General features: G+C 38.2%; 1 protein-coding gene across 1 annotated transcript in view; it reads left to right on the forward strand.

The window, feature by feature from the left end:
- The window catches only part of EDNRB (endothelin receptor type B), a 57,127-nt gene extending 47,860 nt beyond the window's left edge, over positions 1-9,267 (forward strand). The window contains exon 9 of the mRNA XM_064713019.1: positions 9,209-9,267. The gene's annotated coding sequence lies outside the window, so the exon portion shown is untranslated. The remainder of the gene's footprint in view (positions 1-9,208) is intronic.
- The last annotated feature ends 1,046 nt before the right edge of the window (positions 9,268-10,313 follow it).

Consider the following 10,313-nt stretch of genomic DNA (forward strand, 5'->3'; position numbering starts at 1 on the left):
TTCAGGAAAGCCAAGAGCCCAAAACAGGGAGGACAGGAGAAGGGTCTTGCCTTATGTTCCCTCTGAGTCTCCAAACCGCTGTGGGGTGGACAGCACCCCAGGGCCATTTCCTATCCATGACAGAAAGGTTCTGATTATGCCATGTTGCTGCTGCAGGGCATGAATGAACTCCCCCCTAAGAACTTCTTATGTTCCCATTCCTAACTTCAAGTTTTGGAGGTGCTTTGAGCATCCCAAGTCTAAAATATAATGCTGCCATTAGATGCTGCCATCCCTCTCATCAAGAACTGCTCCTCAGCAACAAAGACTGTGGCTGCCCTCCTAACAAAGTGAGACAAAGAGTTGTGTTACCATCAAAACAGCCTTGTCTGAGGCTTGTCTCTTTCTTGTCTGAGAGCATTGGACAAGAGAGATCCATCTTGCCGAGGTCTCCTCATCCTCTGCTAGACATCTTTCCTCCAGCAAAGGGGGTATGAACGAACCTGAAATATTCTTCTCAGTCATTACACGGTCAGTAAGAAATCAGGAGCCACACCAATGGACAAATTATTTAACAGGTCCAAATCAGAGGCTAAGTGCCTGTCTCTGTCATACAGAGAACTGGAGATTTTTAAAACCCACGTGGACAAGATCCTGAGCAACCTGATCTAAGATGACACTGCTTCAAGCAGAGTGATCTATCAAGGAAAATCAAGAGGTCTCTTGCAGCTTAAATTACTCTCTGATTCAGTGATTCTAACATATATCTATGTTAGAATATCATTATAGTCATGTATAGGAGAAAAAATAATCACCTAACTTAGAAGACCAATGTGCAGTCAAAATGAAATCATTGCTAGTGATTGTGATACTACAATATAAAGCTTGCAAGTTCTTCAGAGGCTGAACATACCACCTCTCTCTGCCTCCACTATGTTGGTGAAAAATAGAACGCCTATAATAAATAGCATGGAGTAATTTTCAAATTACTTTTTATGTACAGCATTTTTCTTTGCAGTAAATCATTTACTATACAAGATACATTATGACAAATAATATGTGTAGCATGAGACCACAATTTGAAAATGACAGTCTACATCTTGGACTCAATTTCAAAGGAGAATGCCATTATCTGTAGACTTAAACATGAAACCCTGCTCTGTAGTCTGTCTTTCAAGACTAAATAGTGTAACAATGTGTATCTAAACACAAGAACACATATCAAAAAAACAACTTTGTCTCATCCAACATAGAGCAAAATTCTGCTTCCCTTTGTCATCACAGTCTCTGACTCTTCATTCTCTCCCTCAAAGTTTGATTTTTCAAATGTATTGATTTTGAAATTTGGTATACATATACTGTGCAGACTTAATAGAAGCTCATACTGTGCCTTAAGAACCACTAATAAACATTTGATTTACCACACTTGTATAAATATACAATCAGAGAAAATATCAGGACCACAAAACTTAGAGCATACACAAGTCAGACAAAGGGCAGAGGAAAGGATGAACATACAAGCACAGCAAACAACGTGGTAGTAGCAAATTCTATCAATTAGCATTGCTATTAATATAGCAATTAGCATTGCTATTATAATAATAGCAATTAGCATTGCTATTATTTGCTTTATTTGTTGCTTAAATCTCTCCAATGGAGTTCTGAGAGGAATTAGATAGGTGGGAAAAAAAAGGATAGGAGTAAGTCTGTGAGAGCAAATGGCAGATCTGCATGGACAACAGGCTACATGGAATTAAGATAGCAGAAATAAGCTTTTAAAGTCCTCACAGTCTTCAGCTTCCACAGTTTGTGCATTGACTCTGTCTTTACTGTTTGTCTGGCTCAGGTCTGCTGCTTCTTTTGTAGATTTTAAAACCTGTATGGTGAAGAAATGAAACATTTAAGCTGTGTCCAATTTACCATCAGTGATGTAGTCCCAGATGTCCACACAATGGTCTGTTTAAGCAGAGTAACTTCTGCCCAGTCTTCATTCCCAGCTTTCACTGTAAGCCAGGAAAGCTGTGCCTCTCCATCACCCCAGTTGTAGATGCACTTCTAATCCTGATCATCTAGACATAGCCTTAGTGGCTTCTAGTCCATACTTCTCAGTTTGGAAAGTTATACAGCTTTACAGAAATCTTTAAGCATCACTTGCCTATGCAGAATATAAAGCAAGGCTGAGTACTAGTTGAGGATAAAGCTTTTAAAAAATAACAAATGCAGTTAGCAGAGGGTGGTCTTACCAATACTGTAGGAGGGAATTTCAGACTCAGATGGAATTTTGGACAGAAAAAGGAATATTTTTGCACTCCTGCTTTTATAAAACACCATACAGGTTATTTAAGGACTGAAAAAAACTGAGAGAACCAGAAATGCTTTATATTGGCTCAGCTGAACAGAGATATTGAGCAAACTTTCAAGATGTGTTGTATATGCCAAAAGAATAAGCCAAGTCAAGCAAAAGAGCCCCTATTGGTGGCACAGGAAAAATTGTTTCCTTGGAGCAACATGGGCTTAGATTTGTTTAGATTGGCCGAGAAAATAAATGCACTTTTTTTCTGGACTAAGTTTACTAAGAAGCTGTATTTTGTAAGTTTAGGTATAGACAAGTTACTGCTAGTATGCCCTTGGTCGTAATCCACGTAACTTTTGAAAAATTTACTACAAATAAATTACAGAATATGACAATTAAATACAGGTTGTCACCTGTAGGCATTTGTTTTAGTAGACAGGGAGAATTCTAACACTTTTACTGATTGCAGAAGTCAATGTCAGAGTTTTATGGAAATATAAATACAGCTGTATGGAATATGATCAATCACCTGACTCAAAGCACTGCTTATCCACATGATGGAAATTAGTGAGCAGAACAGTAAGGAGATGGAGGAGCACAAAGTCCAAGAAAAATGCCTCATGCCATGCACTCTATTCATATGATGATGACCAAATTTCCCCAATTTCCCACCTTTTCCTACTTACACTGCGGCTAGACAGAGATGGACTACGATACTGCTGTTCCACATGCTTATGAAAATGACATCAGTAGACAGATGCTGCAGCCTCCAGTTTCAGGAGAGGATGCAAGAATCATTGAGTGCTTTTTCTTTTTTTTTCTTTTCTAGTCATGCTTGAGCAGAAGTTACAGCAGATAAGACATCTAAACCCCAGGTTCTTAATACTATCTAAATAAACAACTTACAATTTCCAATTAGCAACAGTTATGATATTTCCAGAGAGACCTGTCATCTCAGAGACTAGTCAAAAATACCTCAGCACATGAAAACCAGTTTATGTAGTATGTTCATTGCAAATATTTGGAAGCAAGCTCCATACACGTAGCTTAAGGATTAATATATTAAGTGGTTTGGTCAGGATGTTGAGCAAAGAAGATCACACTCTGCATGCCTGGAAGACCTCTTAGATTATGCCTCTTTGCTGGCACAGAGGAGAAAGTAAGGAAGCTGGAGGAAAGAACAAAAGGACGTGCTTAGGTATGTTTTATGTTCATTTCTTGTTGCATATCCACCTAAAAATTCATGCTAAACACAAAAATATTATGCAACTGCAACTCCAGTAAAAAGCCTCCTAATCCATCATCCTAAACGGGGAGATATTTGGCCTTGACACCTGGATGGTTCTACAGTGACTGAGATACAACCAAAAGTAAGTATCAAGTAACCAGAGCTCTGCAGTTCTTGAACTCAAACTAGAAGTTGTGTACTTCAGGGAAGAAGGTATGCATTGCTTCTGATTATTTGCTTCCTCTCCTCCCCTTCCTCCTTCCCTCCTTTCTGCACTCTGTAGCCCTGTTTAATTTATTAATTTGTTTGGTTCATCACAAATATCTGGCGAACTATTTTTCCAGAAAAAATATGTTTATTTTCCTAGGTTTCCAGGTGAATATTCAAATCTCTTTTAGAAAAGAAACTTCTAGCAGCCTTGTTTTGCTGCCAGTAAGGCCTAAGAAAAAGACTGCTGATGTTAAATTTTAGCTTGGAAAATAAACTGTGATGTTTGAAATCTTACCTTTAAGGAGTTCATCTTGGAAAGTGTGTCACTGATCAAAAAGGGTATATCCATAGTCACAAACCCTGAGGTTACCTGGTTTGCCTGTTGATCACAAACTGCTCAATAAAGCATCCCACTTTGGCTGACAGCAGCATGCTCACCTCAAACTGGCCTAGGACTAACCTCCTAGAAACTTGTCTGGGAGATACCTGATTGAAACAGTCCAAAAGAAAGACAGGGAATGAACTAGGAATTAAACTATGTAGACAATGTTTGGTGTAGTCCCTGAGCTTCTTCCTCAGCTCTCTTCTTTTCAGCAGCAAGAAGTCTCTCAAGCAGGACAGAACAGAGGAGGTATCTGTGCTAACTGCTTGAGGATTGCTCCTCAGAAAGCTTTGGTTATTCCAAGATATTATGTGGTGTGGCTGTGCTATTATGTGGCTGTCACACCAGCCTTGCACCACAGTTTACTCCTCTGCATGCAGTGTGTTGCACCATTCACAAGACATACAATAAAGTCACAGGGAATCTCCTGCAAGCAGTTTAGCCAGAAGCTGACACAAACATAGGAGTTCCTGAGTCTAGCTGTTAGCAGGGATGGTGCTGACAGCTCTTTGGAAGGGCCTGATGATAAGGGATCTCAAGATGTCAGCCACCCTGCCCAGAGGTGGTTTGGAACCATCCCATTGCATTTGTCTTTCCAGATCCCCTTTCAGATGGATGGTTTGTTTATCCAGAAAATGTCTCTTTAAGAGTCACCCCTCTTTAAGAGTCTCTGTCTCTTCTGCCAAGGCAAGGAAGGGACTGAGCTGTCACCTCAAACCCTGTGCTATACTCATGCTCTTTAGCTTTAATGCAGACTTAAAAAATGTTCCAGCAACCATAGAACTTCCAAAGGACTTCTAGCCTGTGACAAAGCATATTCCTGGACCAGAGCTGCCAGAGGCATTATGAGTGGTCAGCTGTCAGTTTGTATCCAGTTATATTTTCTTTTGGACATGGGAACATAGCCGTTTAAAAATAAAACCCAAACCACTCTACCGTGCTAGTCATACTTCTTACAGATGTTATTAACTGCCCTCTGTGACAGAAAAATAATTTTGCGCATGCAAAAGTCTCTTACAGACATGATCTAGAGATGAGTTTAAATAATTTTTTATCACTCCTTCAGGCATTACCTTTCTACAACATTTTAGCACATATGAGATGTCATATGTTTCATTTAGCACATGTCATATGTGCTAAAATATTGTAGAAAGGTAATGCCTGTTGTATGTGACATTCTGTCATATCACAGAATACCATATGACTAGCTGTAGAAACAAATTGATGTATGCTACTACATAACATAAACATCCTAAAATGTATAAACATGTACACCTTAAAACCTACCACATTAAATTCAAACAAATGAGAATGAAATGAGCATGAAAAAAGGGCTTATGAGCTAAATAAGCCCCATGTCACTGTTACTTAGTTTTAACATAGTCTCATTTATCTAACTGGTGCAGAATCAATTACTTTCACACAAGGCAACTGTACACCGATTGGAAAAGCTCTCTTAATAAATAATTCCACTGCTCTCAACTAAAATCCCAACTTATGCCTACAAGTAGAAAAATTTGGCTTCTACAAGCCAGATCAAAACCCATTATAATCAGCAATCTATTTTTCTGAAAAAATTCTATTAAATTCTATACAATGTCTAGCTCTCCAGACAGCCCTGAGAGTAGTAATTAAATGTGCTTTGATTATAAGGGGAGCTTAGACATGAATTCATTTGCAAGCATTACATTCAAGCATCTACAGTCTGGTACTAAATTCCTCTGCTAGATAGTTTAAGTGGTGAAAACGTGAGATTATAGCTTGATTCAAAAGCTTAACTAGAACAGGGCTTCAGGCTGGGCCTCCTGCCTTCTGTCAGGGAAGAGCACAGGCCTCCCACAAATTCTGGTACTTCTATCAATCTCATGTGTATGGCTCAAGGTACCTTATGGAGCAGGCAAGTGTGTTTAGAAAACTGAATTGGTTCCCACATTTCAGTTTCTAGATGTCATGAACAAATGCTTGCTTCTCTCTATTGAGTATAAAAAAAGAATATTAGCAGTAGCTGCAGAATGAATTCTTCCCATTTGAAAAATCCTGAAGTTCAGTATGTAAAGTTCAGCCCAGTCTTTGTGCATATCCAGAGACAGATAAACTATTTTAAAAATGCATTGAGTATATCATCTTGAAGAGAAAACAAGGAAATTAACAATGTCATTTCTTGTCTGTGGCTCACCTTGAAGAGAGAAAACTCCTTTTAATACCAAGCTTACAGTTTCCAGCTAAATTTCAGTGCTTCCATGTGTCAGTAGTGATTGATTACCAACTCACAAAAGCTCCTGTAGTGCTGTTTACCCTTCATCTTTTCCTCAGCCTTACAGCATGACTGGTGCAGGTACTCTCCAGGTATAATCTCGCCCCAAAGAACCTGGTCTTGGGCCAGGGCAAGATGGAACCTGCAGCTTCCAAAGCTCAAGTCTATCAATAAAGATTATGTGTTTCAGAAGGAAATTCATTTTCTTGGTAATTAATATTAGGACACACCCAAAAACTCCACAACAAACAGCAAGATGTGTCATAAGAAATTTCATGTAAAGGAGTCGTTCTTACTAAGATGGGTTTTGTGATGTGTTATATCAGAAAGGAAAGGTCAACAAGGATGGGGAAATTCTGTATGTTGGTATACACTGAAAGAAGCTCAAAGCTTCTTCATCTTCATAGAAAAACTCAGTGAAAGCCAAACTAAATGGATGGGAAAATTGGGGGTTACACAGTAAAGATCACAGTTTTATTTAAAAACTCAGAGCAAAAATCATTCTTCCAGTAGATAATTAACATGTTTTAATCTCCAAGAAAGATGGTATTAGACCTGTCTTTTGCATCTTGACACCTTTTCCAGGCTAAGTTTTTTTAATTTCCTTTACCTAAGTGCCAAGATTTTCCATTATCTATAGCCAGTCTCCCCAGTCTCCTAGAGAAGAGCTAAAATTTCAGCACTGTCTTTGCTCTAAAAATCACAGTCCTCATTATTTTTTACCATACAGAAAAATCTACTGGTTTTAATTAATCCCAGTCAAATCTCAAGAGCCATTCTCCCACCTTGGAGTTATATTTGGACAGATAATTTGTTTTGATTTTACTTTTCTGCTTCCTAAAAATTATTGTGTGATCCTCAGAGTCTTTGGCTTTTTCCTCTGCAGCAACATTATAGATAATGCAGAGTATTCTGCAAGCTTTCTCAAATCCTACCTGCTATTGGCTGCATTGAATTCTCTGAGTTTTCAAAGCATATGATAACTACTACACATTCCATTTCCTCTTCTGGCCATCCTTTGTCTGCATTAGATCCAGCACTTTTTCAGAAGTCATCATTTAACATAAAATCTGAATGTACTACAATGGAGCCAGGATTAATTCCCGTAATTATTAATATTTTAGTGAGGAACTGAGACAGAAGTGTAAATATCTGATGCTGCAGTCAATGGAGAGAAGTAGCATTTCAGAAAGACTGAATTACCTTCCTGCTAAGTACTTCCTTCTATTGACTAAATAGGAAATGAAATTGATATTTAAGATACAGTAGTTAGATCCCTGCCTTTCATGAGAACACTTCCAAGAAAAAAAGATAGAAATTATACTTCTAATATAAAGTAAAATTGTGAAGTTAAAGCCAGTAGTCTCTTGTGGATGTACCTCTACTTATTTTGCATAGAATACAGTAAAAAAATATTAATGTACAGCTATCAGGCTGAGGTACCTAGCTTGATTACTGTCAAGCCTTGAATTTCAAGGTAACATCTTAAAATCCTTGAAAAAGCTTCATCTAGTAAATACCAGAATATTAAACAGTGTAATTTCCTAGTATATTACTAACATCAATACAAAATTTACACCTCTTTATTGTTGTGGCTCTCCTCCAACAAAATCAAAATTCTTAAATAGGTAATAGCTTTTTTGTACTGGAATCTAGTAAAAAGAAAACTCAGTTTCCAGAAAACTTTTTTTCTTTTGTTTTTTTCTTTTGTAATAAAGAAAAAAGGAACCTGCTTTTCTTCTCAGTTATCTGGTAAGAGAGTACTGCTTCTTGTATGTAGCTGTTACTTTGCAAAGCCACAACACATCAGCATGAGATGATTTATTCAACATTTACATCTGTTTAGGAATGCACTAAATGTGAATGACTCTAACTACCAGGGAAAAAAGTGGCTCCTATAACTCCAGGAATCAGAAGTAAACAATTTGTGAGCAGAAACCACAGAGAAGCATACTTGTGTAGGGGATGAGAACAGCTGTAAGTGATGACAAATTGACATTTAAAGATAAGAAACATAATAGAGAGAAGGTAAGAAAGTGATGAGATAAAAAAAAAACTGAGGAGAAATGTCTTATTCCTACATAATTAGTGTGATGGGTGCCTCCCCTGTTGCCCATCAGCACCTTATTTCTGCACAAATTCCAGTGGTTACTGGAGCAGTTACTGTTAATCATATTTGCTTTAATGTCTAGAGTAACTTAGCAATCAGAATGCTTCAGACAAAAAAAAACCCCAAACTTGTTTACTATACAAGTGGTACAAACATTGTATGTGAGTACCTGCACAAAGAAGAAAGTTCATTTCCAGTACCATTTTACTCTTTCTGAAGTTTCCCATGGGCACATATAATATGACAACGAATCACTTATTTTAAATGTGTAAACACACCCTCGCAAGCTGTCACTGAGAAGAGAAGCAGTGTTTGGAAGAAATGAATCTTGGTTTTGACAATGAAAGTGTCTTTTAATTCATTCAGTACCAATCCTAACGTTCCACTGGCAGGAATCTTGAAAGCATGGGCAACACTCTTTGCATCCCAAAGGCTCTAGGACATGACAGGGATGTGTTAGACTGGGGAAAGGATTCCTCTCATCACAGAGTGTGATCTAGTTCTTAGATCCTCTCTGGTCCTCTCAGCTTTAATGAAGAGGCTCTGACACTTCCATGGAGAAGCTGACCTGAATAAATGTCTTGGTGAAGGAAAAATTGCTCCAAAGAGAATCTTATCTTTCTCTGTTGAATATGGGGAAATCCTGTATGGGACAGCTTGAAGGAGATACCTAACTTTGGGATGACTCAATTTTGTTTAAATACATTCCTTCAGAAACTACATTTTTTTCTATATATTTTTGTATATTTCAGAAACAAAGGAGAACAGACAGGAGCAACATCAATACACCTGCAACAGCACTGAAGGAGGGGGAAAGGCAGTGGGCCCAGCAGGAGCAAATGGTGTGTACAACAGGGTTGTTCTCTATCAGTTGCCCCATTTGGCAGTTTTTATCTCCACTTAGATTAATAAATCAAATAACAAAACCGCCTTTCTTGTTTTATTACTTGTTTGTACTGTTTTATGCGTTTACTGGTGCTGAACTGTGAATACATGAAAGCAACGAAAAAGCAGGCATATACAGTGGGCAAACACACAAATCAAACAAAAGAGAAAGGCCCCTTTTGTATTCGAAGTAGCAAATTTCATTTTCATGCAGCCAGATCAGCTGCTGGAAACTCTGTCTCATACTGACTGGAGAGATTGTGCCCTTGTGCCGTTCAGATGTTACTGCTGGCAACTGCTAACGCGGGTTTGCATTTCCACCAGCGAGCTGATCATATTGACAGATTTAGGTCAAAGCACTGAGGAAGCAATTCACACCTGGTCTGAAGATCTGGACAGGCTAACACATACTGATGAAAACCTTCACTGTATTTAGACTTAGAGTCTATTTTTTTCAGTGCTGCTGCAGTTTGCTCACTGTATTAGCAGTCATGTACAGACAAGCTAACTTCTAAAAGCTGGAAGGGTATTCCTTCCTGCACTTTGTGTTTTAAAACTGGCCAATTGCCTTTGTTCACTTCGGAGTTTCTTTTGTATAATTTAGCTACTGTTTCATGCAAAAACCTTAAAACTAATGAAAACAAATAGTACCCAAGAAACCTTAGAAGTCATGGAAGTAAGGATAATAAGCACCAAGTTATCTCCACCAATGAATTTCCTCTCTTCCTGTTCTTATCATGCACTCTAGGCTATTCACATCCAATAGTAATGTATATAGAAAGCATTGCAAATGCTGAATACATTGCTTGTGTTAAACCACAACTCATCATCATTATGTTATAGGAGACCTAGAAGTTCTGATCTTGTTTCTATTACAGTCACAAGACACAGATCCCTCAGTGAGTTCCCTTGCCCAAAGCCTGTGTCCAGAACAGGTACAGCAGCTCAAGCACTTTGCCCACTGTGAGCAGG

Source organism: Zonotrichia leucophrys, chromosome 1 (assembly GCF_028769735.1).
Source record: "Zonotrichia leucophrys gambelii isolate GWCS_2022_RI chromosome 1, RI_Zleu_2.0, whole genome shotgun sequence".
NCBI lineage: Eukaryota > Metazoa > Chordata > Aves > Passeriformes > Passerellidae > Zonotrichia > Zonotrichia leucophrys.